This window comes from Oncorhynchus clarkii, chromosome 2 (genome assembly GCF_045791955.1).
Source record: "Oncorhynchus clarkii lewisi isolate Uvic-CL-2024 chromosome 2, UVic_Ocla_1.0, whole genome shotgun sequence".
NCBI classification, from domain to species: domain Eukaryota; kingdom Metazoa; phylum Chordata; class Actinopteri; order Salmoniformes; family Salmonidae; genus Oncorhynchus; species Oncorhynchus clarkii.
This window is the reverse complement of record NC_092148.1, coordinates 74,318,235-74,330,433: the sequence shown is the minus strand read 5'-3', so window position 1 is coordinate 74,330,433 and position 12,199 is coordinate 74,318,235. Positions and strand designations below refer to the sequence as shown.

At 41.1% G+C, this 12,199-nt stretch overlaps 1 protein-coding gene across 1 annotated transcript in view; it reads left to right on the top strand.

The window, feature by feature from the left end:
- The window catches only part of LOC139373596 (guanine nucleotide-binding protein G(i) subunit alpha-1), a 61,758-nt gene extending 54,973 nt beyond the window's left edge, over positions 1-6,785 (top strand). The window contains exon 9 of the mRNA XM_071114280.1: positions 5,740-6,785. The gene's annotated coding sequence lies outside the window, so the exon portion shown is untranslated. The remainder of the gene's footprint in view (positions 1-5,739) is intronic.
- The last annotated feature ends 5,414 nt before the right edge of the window (positions 6,786-12,199 follow it).

Sequence of the window (12,199 nt, the reverse complement as noted above, 5' to 3'; positions counted from 1 at the left end):
TCCCTCAGTTGAGCAGTGAATTTCAAACACAGATTCAACCACGAAGACCAGGGAGGTTTTCCAATGCCTCGCAAAGAAAGGCACCTATTGGTAGATGGGTTTTTAAAAAAGCATACATTGAATAGCCCTTTGAGCATGGTGATGCTTTTAATTACACTTTAGATGGTGTATCATACACCCAGTCACTACAAAGATACAGGTGTCCTTCCTAACTCAGTTGCCAGTTAGGAAGGAAACTGCTCAATGATATTCCCATGAGGCCAATGGTGACTTTAAAACAGTTAGAGTTTAATGGCTGTGATAAGGTGTATTAGCATCTTCTCCTTCCGTTCCCTCCGGGCTCAATGGTTGTTCGATCACCCCTGGAGCTTTGGTGCAGTGGTTTAGATGTTACCACGTGGTGCTTCCTTCCACCTATTTGTGTTGCTAGGACCACCTTGTAGGGACCCTCTCGCCTTGGCTTGTTCCACTTCCTCCGGAACACTCGGATGTAGACCTGGTCCCCTGGGATCACCGGGCCGTGAACCTCTCATCTTTCTTCAGGTTTTCACCTTCTTTCCGTGAGGTTTAAAAACTCAGAGACTTATGGCCTCTGTATGGTGTGATTATAGAACAATCTTATTTCTATCTCTCATCAAACAACAGAATGATATTCCATCTGAAGCTGGTGACTTCCTTCACTTCAGCTGAGCTGCTTTTAGTTTCTCCGCTTTCTCCTTCTGGTTCCCAAGAGAGTGATAGCACAACACTTGCAAAGCAATGAGAAATACAAAACATAAGTATTAACCTCTCTAGGGTACATGGGACGGTAGCGTGCCACCTCATCAACAGCCGGTGAAACTACAGGGCGCCAAATTCAAAACAACAGAAATCCCATAATTAAAATTCCTCAAACATACATGTATTTTACACCATTTTAAAGATACACTTGTTATAAATCCAGCCACAGTGTCCGATTTCAAAAAGGATTTACGACGAAAGCAAACCAAACGATTGTTAGGTCAGAGCCAAGTCACAGAAAAACAGCAATTTTTCCAGCCAAAGAGAGGAGTCACAAAAAGCAGAAATAGAGAAAATGAATCACTAACCTTTGATGATCTTCATCAGATGACACTCATGTATGTTACACAATACATGTATGTTTTGTTCGGTAAAGTTCATATTTATATCCAAAAATCTGAGTTTACATTGGCGCGTAATGTTCAGTAATTCCAAAACATCCGGGGATTTTGCAGAGCGCCACATCAATTTACAATTAATTTATAAAGCAGTAACCACAGATTTATTTTCTTGTCTGAGCTGTCCTCAATTAATTTATAAATGTATAAAGTATTACAAGCCGAGCAGGTTCATGAAGTAACTCCCTTTCCAGCCTTGGCACACACTTTATACAGGTTTCATCCTTACGTCTCACACATAGTAACTCTTCTTTATGTTAATGATTTAGCCACCATTATCTTTTTGCCTTGCACAAATTGTAGTTTGGTTTCACATTAGGGCATAGAAACATGCCATAGCAATGGTACAAAAATAAACAGACATGCCCACTCCCCAGACAGGTGCATGTCCAATGGTGTCGTCTAATGACCTAGACACACACACACACACACACACAGAGTGCACTTATCCTGCTGACTACTACAAAATGTATAATGGGCACATACAGTGCCTTGCGAAAGTATTCGGCCCCCTTGAACTTTGCGACCTTTTGCCACATTTCAGGCTTCAAACATAAAGATATAAAACTTTATTTTTTTGTGAAGAATCAACAACAAGTGGGACACAATCATGAAGTGGAACGACATTTATTGGATATTTCAAACTTTTTTAACAAATCAAAAACTGAAAAATTGGGCATGCAAAATTATTCAGCCCTTTTACTTTCAGTGCAGCAAACTCTCTCCAAAAGTTCAGTGAGGATCTCTGAATGATCCAATGTTGACCTAAATGACTAATGATGATAAATACAATCCACCTGTGTGTAATCAAGTCTCCGTATAAATGCACCTGCACTGTGATAGTCTCAGAGGTCCGTTAAAAGTGCAGAGAGCATCATGAAGAACAAGGAACACACCAGGCAGGTCCGAGATACTGTTGTGAAGAAGTTTAAAGCCGGATTTGGATACAAAAAGATTTCCCAAGCTTTAAACATCCCAAGGAGCACTGTGCAAGCGATAATATTGAAATGGGAGGAGTATCAGACCACTGCAAATCTACCAAGACCTGGCTGTTCCTCTAAACTTTCAGCTCATACAAGGAGAAGACTGATCAGAGATGCAGCCAAGAGGCCCATGATCACTCTGGATGAACTGCAGAGATCTACAGCTGAGGTGGGAGACTCTGTCCATAGGACAACAATCAGTCGTATATTGCACAAATCTGGCCTTTATGGAAGAGTGGCAAGAAGAAAGCCATTTCTTAAAGATATCCATAAAAAGTGTCGTTTAAAGTTTGCCACAAGCCACCTGGGGGAGACACCAAACATGTGGAAGAAGGTGCTCTGGTCAGATGAAACCAAAATTGAACTTTTTGGCAACAATGCAAAACGTTATGTTTGGCGTAAAAGCAACACAGCTGAACACACCATCCCCACTGTCAAACATGGTGGTGGCAGCATCATGGTTTGGGCCTGCTTTTCTTCAGCAGGGACAGGGAAGATGGTTAAAATTGATGGGAAGATGGATGGAGCCAAATACAGGACCATTCTGGAAGAAAACCTGATGGAGTCTGCAAAAGACCTGAGACTGGGACGGAGATTTGTCTTCCAACAAGACAATGATCCAAAACATAAAGCAAAATCTACAATGGAATGGTTAAAAAATAAACATATCAAGGTGTTAGAATGGCCAAGTCAAAGTCCAGACCTGAATCCAATCGAGAATCTGTGGAAAGAACTGAAAACTGCTGTTCACAAATGCTCTCCATCCAACCTCACTGAGCTCGAGCTGTTTTGCAAGGAGGAATGGGAAAAAATGTCAGTCTCTCGATGTGCAAAACTGATAGAGACATACCCCAAGCGACTTACAGCTGTAATCGCAGCAAAAGGTGGCGCTACAAAGTATTAACTTAAGGGGGCTGAATAATTTTGCACGCCCAATTTTTCAGTTTTTGATTTGTTAAAAAAGTTTGAAATATCCAATAAATGTCGTTCCACTTCATGATTGTGTCTCACTTGTTGTTGATTCTTCACAAAAAAATACAGTTTTATATCTTTATGTTTGAATCCTGAAATGTGGCAAAAGGTCGCAAAGTTCAAGGGGGCCGAATACTTTCGCAAGGCACTGTATGTACTGGAAAATGTCCAGTAATGGGTGAGAAAAAAATACAATGTATTCCATTTAGAATTTAGGCTGTAACAACACATTGTTATACTTTTTACCCCCTATTTCTCCCCAATTTCGTGTTATCCAATATGGTAGATAGTCTTGTCCCATTGCTGTAAATCCCGTACGGACTAGGGAGAGGCAAAGGTCGAAAGCCATGCATCCTCCAAAACATGACCCTGCACTGCTTCTTGACACCCTGCTCACTTAACCCGGAAACCAGCCGCACCAATTTCTCAGAGGATACACAGTACACTGGCGACCGAAGTCTGCATGCACTGCGCCCGCCATCGCTAGAGTGCGATGGGACAAGGACAACCTGGCTGGCCAAACCCTCCCCTAATTCAGACAACGCTGAGACGATTGTGCGCCTCCTCATGAGTCTTCTGGTCGCGGCCGGCTGCGACACAGCCTGGGATCAAACCCGGGTCTGTAGTGATTCACATTAGGGCATAGAAACATGCCATAGCAATGGTACTGCGATGCAGTGCCTTAGACCGCTGCACCATGAATACTTTTAGGGTTCCACTTTCATCTGGGTCAGGTGTTCGCTAGTTATTGGCTAGCTAGGTCTTCAGCCTGCATGGAACAAAAGCGGGGGAAGGGTTTCTAGGAACGTTGGGTTAACTGCCTTGTTCAGGGGCAGAACGACAGATTTTCACCTTGTCAGCTCGGGGGATCCAATCTTGCAACCTTACAGTTAACTAGTCCAACGCAATATAACGACCTGCCTCTCTCTCGTTTCACTCCACAAGGAGACTGCCTGTTACGCGAATGCAGTAAGCCAGGGTAAGTTGCTAGCTAGCATTAAACTTATCTTATAAAAAACTATCAATCAATCACTAGTTAACGACACATGGTTGATGATATTACTAGATATTATCTAGCGTGCCCTGCGTTGCATATAATCTGACTGAGCATACAAGTATCTGACTGAGCGGTGGTAGACGGAGGCAGGCGCGTAAACATTCATTCAACTGCACTTTAGTGCGTTTTGCCAGCAGCTCTTCGTTGTGCGTCAAGCATTGCGCTGTTTATGACTTCAAGCCTATCAACTCCCGAGATGAGGCTGGTGTAACCGAAGTGAAATGGCTAGCTAGTTAGCGCGTGCTAATAGCGTTTCAAACGTCACTCGCTCTGAGCCTTGGGGTGGTTGTTTCCCTTGCTCTGCATGGGTAACGCTGCTTCGATGGTGGCTGTTGTCGTTGTGTTGCTGGTTCGAGCCCAGGGAGGAGCGAGGAGGGGGACGGAAGCTATACTGTTACACTGGCAATACTAAAGTGCCTATAAGAACATCCAATAGTCAAAGGTTAATGAAATACAAATGGTATAGAGGGAAATAGTCCTATAATTCCTATAATAACTACAACCTAAATCTTCTTACCTGGGAATATTGAAGACTCATGTTAAAAGGAACCACCAGCTTTCATATGTTCTGAGCAAGGAACTGAAACGTTAGCTTTCTTGCATAGCACATATTGCACTTTTACTTTCTTCTCCAACTCCTTTGTTTTTGCATTATTTAAACCAAATTGAACGTTTCATTATTTACTTGAGGCTAAATTGATTTTATTGATGTATTAAGTTAAAATAAGTGTTCATTCAGTATTGTTGTAATTGTCATTATTACAACAACAAAAATATATATATATTGACCGATTAATCGGTATCGGCTTTTTTGGTCCTCCAATAATCGGTATCGGCGTATCTTAATATTGTCTGACAGTCAATATACTGTATATATGTCATGTACACTGACTTCACCCTGCAAATTTTCAACTAAAATTGTCCAAGATGAGCTAGCTAGCATGATAAACAGTGCTGACAATTCCATTTGGGCTACCTAGCAAAATGATATAGCCAACATTTTGTCTATATTGATGCTGTTAGAATAACCAAACAGTTGGATAAACAAATCATGTGTTAAACCTTATGTGATGTATGACAGGATTGGATGATGTATGCAATTGTAATGTTTGTTGCTTTGTGTATCAGCAAATTTGCTTGAAATAATCTCACTGCAATACTGCTCACCATAGGTGTTTTCAAAGAACTGTCAGAGAAGGTGAGCTCTCAGCCTTTTAGCTCCCCGCCCACTCAGTCTTTCTTTTCAGACTTCCTGGTAATTTGACATACGAGAAAGTAATTTAAAAAATATATATTTTAAAAAATGTGAGTATTTTGGATGATTGTTTCAGTCACTCAAAATGCTATTTTACATGGGAATCGGAATAACTTCGGGACCTTAAGACTTTCTGGAGTCAGGCCTGGACAGATGGTCAATTGCCCAGATACCCAAATAAACCCCCCCTAACCTGGTGTGTATGTCTGAAGGGATTGTATCGGCATTATGACAAGGCACCTAGCATATCAGAGGTGTTATCTAAACATTTTGTTTTACCCTCTTTCTGTACAGGCAGTGTGGTGGCCAGAGTGCGCTCAGTGACTTTCTTGGGGACGTCTGTGACTGGAGGGGGGCGGATCATGGACACTTTGTAAAGGACGTCTCTTTTAACCTCTTACCTTATGTTGATCTCTGACAGGTTTTAAAATGCCTTGTAGAAAACGTTTGTGTAAAATATTTGTACAACTGTCACTAAGGCCGGAGTTTTTCACTGTTTTTAAAATGTTTTTGTTTTAAGAGGTCAAGGTTTTATTTTTTTAAAGGGGGGCCTTTGCATTTGGTTTCTTCTTATTCTAGGAGAGGAATGGACACTTTTTTTCTATTTGTAGGTACTTGTGCCTTTGCATGCCTTAGTTGCAGTGTGTTTGTTTTTGTTAGCTAAATTGTAATATATGTATTTAGATGTTATAATTAATTACACCACCCTCCCCAAATATTATCTCTATTTGGTTCCAAATATGGTTTCCATGACTGACATCCCAGAATTATTGCATCCATGGAAATGATGGAATAGAGCAATAAGCTCTCGATTAACCAACTTGCTCTCGATAGACCAACTCACTCTTACATACTGAGAGCTGTATGTGTGTCTTTGTGCATGACTGTGTGTGAGTGCCTTTGCTGCATGACTGTATGCTTGAGTGAGTGAGTAGCATGCATGAATGTGTGGATATAAATACAAAGGGACTCTTTTTACTTGTCATCCTCTTTCAGTCTGGTTTTCTGGAACATGTACCAAAAAGGCAAATGTATATTTAATGCGACGTCACATGGTTGGTGTGACATGTGGTAACATTCCTACACCAAATCATTATTTTAAAGAGAAACTTTGAAAAGAGGATGACAACTACAGCCTTGTAGCAGACGAGGGGGACAAAGGGAGGCGAATGGGTGTATTTGCACTGTTATGATGTTGACGATAAGTTTCATAATGGTTTCAGGTTACATATCCCCCTAACCCTTCTGTTTCCATTGGATGGGGACTAATAGTGGACTAATTTCCATTATTTTGCTAATAAAATAAATGCTGTGGTGAAACGACGACATCCTTCAACAATGATGGCCTCAATTTCTTTCTTGTGATGATTTTGGACTAATATTAGTATTTTTTCTGCCACCCTTGACACTACATGCCAACACGCACAAGCACTCATGCATACATGTGGTTTTACACGTGCTTATACACCCAAGCATTGTTCACCTAACAAAACAGGTTAAACTCACACCGTCTTGTGACATCACTCCAGGTATCCATGACAATGGACTGACTGGAGGTTCATCTAATTTGCAATGGACAATACATGTGGTAACTTAAACCATCAAGACATGCATATTAAAGGTTTAAGTAGTAACATTTATTCATGATGTGTATTCACAACTCATTCTAGGTCATGATGGACTGTCTAGACAGGCAGCCCAATTTTGATATTGGTCTTTTGACCAATCACATCTGATCTTTTCACATCACATAATTTTCAAAGCTGATCTGATTGGTCAAAAGACCAATTCGTGAGAGGAAACATATCAGAATTGGGCTGTCTGTCTAAATGCAGCCGATGGCAGGCTCAGCGCACCTCAATCTGTCTGTGTAGTTGAATAGTTGGCTCACAGCACCCTCTACAGCTAATGAGTGTGTATTAGTCTTGCTTCTGCAACCAACCCGGGCTTGAATCAGGGACCATATAAACACAAAGTTTGTCACGTGCGCTGAATACGACAGGTGTAGACCTTACAGTGAAATGCTTACTTACAGGCTCTAACCAATAGTGCAAAAAAGGTATTGGGTGAACAATCTGTAAGTAAAATAAAAACAAAGACAGGCTAAATACAGACACCGGTTAGTCAGGCTGATTGAGGTAGTATGTATATGTAGATATGGTTAAAGTGACTATGCATATATGATGAACAGAGAATAGCAGTAGCATAAAGAGGGGGTAGCGAGACACAATGCTGATAGCCCGGTTAGCCAATGTATGGGAGCACTGGTTGGTCGGGCCAATTGAGGTAGTATGTACAGTGGGGCAAAAAAGTATTTAGTCAGCCACCAATTGTGCAAGTTCTCCCACTTAAAAAGATGAGAGGCCTGTACTTTTCATCATAGGTACACTTCAACTATGACAGACAAAATGAGAAGAAATATCCAGAAAATCACATTGTAGGATTTTTTATGAATTTATTTGCAAATTATGGTGGAAATTTAGTATTTGGTCACCTACAAACAAGCAGGATTTCTGGCTCTCACAGACCTGTAACTTCTTCTTTAAGAGGCTCCTCTGTCCTCCACTCGTTACCTGCATTAATGGCACCTGTTGGTATTACAGACTCAATCAGGGAAATGTTGAAAATGTCAGTGAAGACACATGCCAGTTGGTTAGCACATGCCCGGAGCACACGTCCTGGTAATCCGTCTGGCCTCGCAGCCTTTTGTATGTTAACCTGTTTAAAGGTCTTACTCACGTCGGCTACGGAGAGCGTGATCACACAGTCGTCCGGGAACAGCTGATTCTCTCATGCATGCCTCAGTGTTGCTTGCCTCGAAGCGAGCATAGAAGTGATTTAGCTTGTCTGGTAGGCTTGTGTGACTGGGCAGCTCCTGGCTGTGCTTCCCTTTGTAGTCTGTAATAGTTTTAAGCCCCGCCACATAAGACGAGCGTCGGAGCCGGTGTAGTATGATTCAATCTTAGCCCTGTATTGACGCTTTGCCTGTTTGATGGTTTGTCGCAGGGCATAGCAGGATTTCTTGTAAGCTTCCAGGTTAGAGTCCCGCACCTTGAAAGCGGCAGCTCTACCCTTTAGCTCAGTGCGAATGTTGTCTATAATCCATGGCTTCTGGTTGGGGTATATATGTACAATCACTGTGGGGACACACTGCCCTATCCCATCTGAACAAGAGGAATACATACAGTTGAAGTCGAAGTTTACATACACCTTAGCCAAAGGTTTAATCCTAGTAAAAAGTCCATCTTAGGTCAGTTAGGATCACCACTTTATTTTAAGAATGTGAAATGTCAGAATAATAGTACAGAGAATTAATTATTTCAGCATTATTTCTTTCATTACACTCCCAGTGGGTCAGAAGTTCACATGCTACCAAATACTAATTGAGTGTACTGCCTTTAAATTGTTTAACTTGGGTCAAACATTTTGGGTAGCCTTCCACAAGCTTCCCACAATAAGTTGGGTTAAATGCGGAAGACACGTTTCAGTTGAATGTGTTCAGTTGTTAAATGCGGAAGACACATTTCAGTTGAATGCGTTCAGTTGTACAACTGACTAGGTATCCGCCTTTTCCTCATGGGTTTTCTTAAGTACCCCCAGGTTCCTAGTACTCCTGGTTAGGATTCCACTGCTCTAACCCACATGCATGTCAGTTGCAATGGTTGGTTGGACTTTGGTCCCTAGCCTAGACCCTTTCCTTGCACCTACCTACCACTCCCGTGTTCACATAAGAGTCTCAACAACGCCTTGCCCATGTTGCCATTGTGTAAGTTCCACTTCTCAGGAATCACATTGATATAGAATTCTGCATGCACACATCAATAGATTGCTATGATACTGATGTGGTTCCTGAGAGTTTAAACAATTTTGGCTATCTAAAACCAGACCAAGTCCATAAAAACTATAACTTCCAAGATGCCATGCATACCTTACTTCCTAGTAAACACTTGTGCTCATGCCTCAAGGTGTTCCATGGTGTTACGTACGCCTCTAGGAAGAGGGAACACAACACCCTGCTACAACTCAGCTCCCTGTGGAGCGAAAGAGGTATGGGATTGTAGGTGCATGTAAGGATGACAAAACCAGAGAATTACCGTTTACTGGGAATTTGTTCTGTCCCACGGTAGTTTGGGGAAAGGGGGCTGGACGGAACCAAAGCAAAAAAAGTACATGTCAAAGGCCCCTATCCTACCTTACCTGCCTACCCACCACTAACCTAACTTAGCACCACCTGGTGCGCTAACCAAAATACAGGGGGTGGTCCACCCAGGTCTAACCTAGTGTGCTTAGACAGTGAATACGACGGGTAATGTATGCCCGCTGCCTCTTGCCTAAGCACTCCCTAGGTGCCTTTCCCTACCCCCCTGGGAACAAAAACAGAATACAAAACCCTTTCAGTAATTAGAAACACTGACTCCTATGGGGACACATACCTTAAAAGCAGCAGCTACAAAGTACTTAACAAAGTCCTGTCTCTCAGCAAAAACACACCTCATGTAGTCTGGCCCATATGCCTATATGTTTTAATAAGGTTTGTATCACAACTAAAGTATCCAAATAACTTCTTAAAATTAAGCACATTAATCCGCTTTACAAGGGGTGTAGAGCCTAACTGGCATACATACATAAGCAGCGTGTGAGTTTCAAATTTGGGGAAGATCATTTCCCCATAAAAATGCACCTTTATAATAAAAGCATTACATGCATAATCACATTTGGGGAAGATCATTTTCATCATAAAAATGCACCTTTATAATAAAAGCATTACATGCATAATTGCATTTGTGGTCACTTTTAATAATGGTGTTTTTCGCTAATTAGCCTACTGCATTGTGTGCATTGCTGCCCTTATAATGTGAAGAAATATCCTAATAGTTTATCAACATTTTAAGCTAAATGTTCTGATCTGTTGTTAGCCACATTGCATAAAACGTTTTTTTTTATGCTAGTGGTTGTATTCATTTGGGATCTATTGCATCCCACAACTGTCCCAGACTGTTTGGAATATTTATTTCTCGCACAGAATAGAATAGGTCGACTTTTGTACTATGGGGGATAGTAGATTGACATAGGCTAGTGCTTTTGCTGTTCGTTAGGCCTACTCATCTTGTTGGCTGACATAAAGTAAGTGTGGACAGTTCATCCAATACCTTCAATATGCACCTCAGAATTGGATAAGGATGCGCTGTGAGAAAGACCCAATCACATGACGGAGAGCAGTGTGAGTGAGAGACACTTCGGATTGCACAGCACACTCAGGGAGAAGGTCACAAAGCAGCACTCCCGCCCACAAAATGCATGGATTTTTTTAGGGTGCATTACAGCCACAAAGGGGATGCCAACGTGAAATTCAAGGTATTACCAAGTACTTGTCATATTGTGAATGGTGTGTATATTTTATTTTATTTTTATTTTACCTTTATTTAACTAGGCAAGTCAGTTAAGAACAAATTCTTATTTTCAATGACGGCCTAGGAACAGTGGATTAACTGCCTGTTCAGGGGCAGAACGACAGATTTGTACCTTGTCAGTTCGGGGGTTTGAACTTGCAACCTTCCGGTTACTAGTCCAACGCTCTAACCACTAGGCTACCCTGCCGCAAAAGCAGAGCTCATGCCTTTCAAGCGATTTTTTTCAAATCATCATTAGAGTGTCATCATGCAGCCTTAAAATGTATTAAAAATCAAAACATATAGCCCAACGGTTGAAGAACAACTAAAGTTACATTAACTCTAAATTAAGCATATAAGAGTACCTATTTCTTTGTTAACCGCTCAACACAGAATAGCCGCATGTGCGCACTCCCTTAAATCGTTTGGGGAAAATATTTATATTTATATTTATACCACTAGCCCCCTTTCCCCAAATTCCCATATGTTCAATTGTATTCTTCATAATATAAAATAATACCACGGAATTATAAGCAAATCTTGTCTGCTAAATAAACTAGTGTAGCCCACAGCCATTTAACATAGCCACATCAGGACCTAACATAATCAGGACCTAACATAAAGACAACTCAGAGTATGCTATTCTTTTCTGCTGAAATAGACTACATTTTCTTGATATCATACTTCTTTAGACCTGTGTAAAATAATTAATGGATTTATTATGAAGGTGTAGGCTATAATACAGGTATTTATTATACTTCACTATGTGTGAAGGCCAGGAGATGCTAAATGTGTTTATGTTCATTAACGGTCAATTACCGTGAGACCGCAGTTATTGGCTTGACAATCGTGACCGCCACAGCCCTAGTCCCACCTGATCTCACTTCCTCCCACCTGTATTCCATTTTTGAGGTTATGTATTTCCATTGTTAGAACGGTCACTTGACTATCTTGTCAATATAATATATAATCTTTGTTCTCACCAACTGCACCATACAGCCATCACCTGCATTGTGGGAAGCACTATTTGTCAACCAATCATTAGTGTTTTGGTTGACCCACACAAAAGTGTCCAAAGATGTGACTGAAACAGGAACCAACTATGCAGTGATTCTAAAGCTAGCTACAGGGGATACTAATTAAAGTGATATTTGAGACCTCTCTTTAAACTATTAAACTATTAATTGTACACACGTTATGCTTTCAGTTTGAGAGTGTGTGATATGGGGGTATAGAAAAGTTTATTTTGATATTTATAAAGACAAACCGTTATAAACAATAGCAGCTACACTATATATTCAAAAGTATGTGAGCACCCCTTCAAATGTGTGGATTCCGGCTATTTCAGCCACACCAGTTGCTGA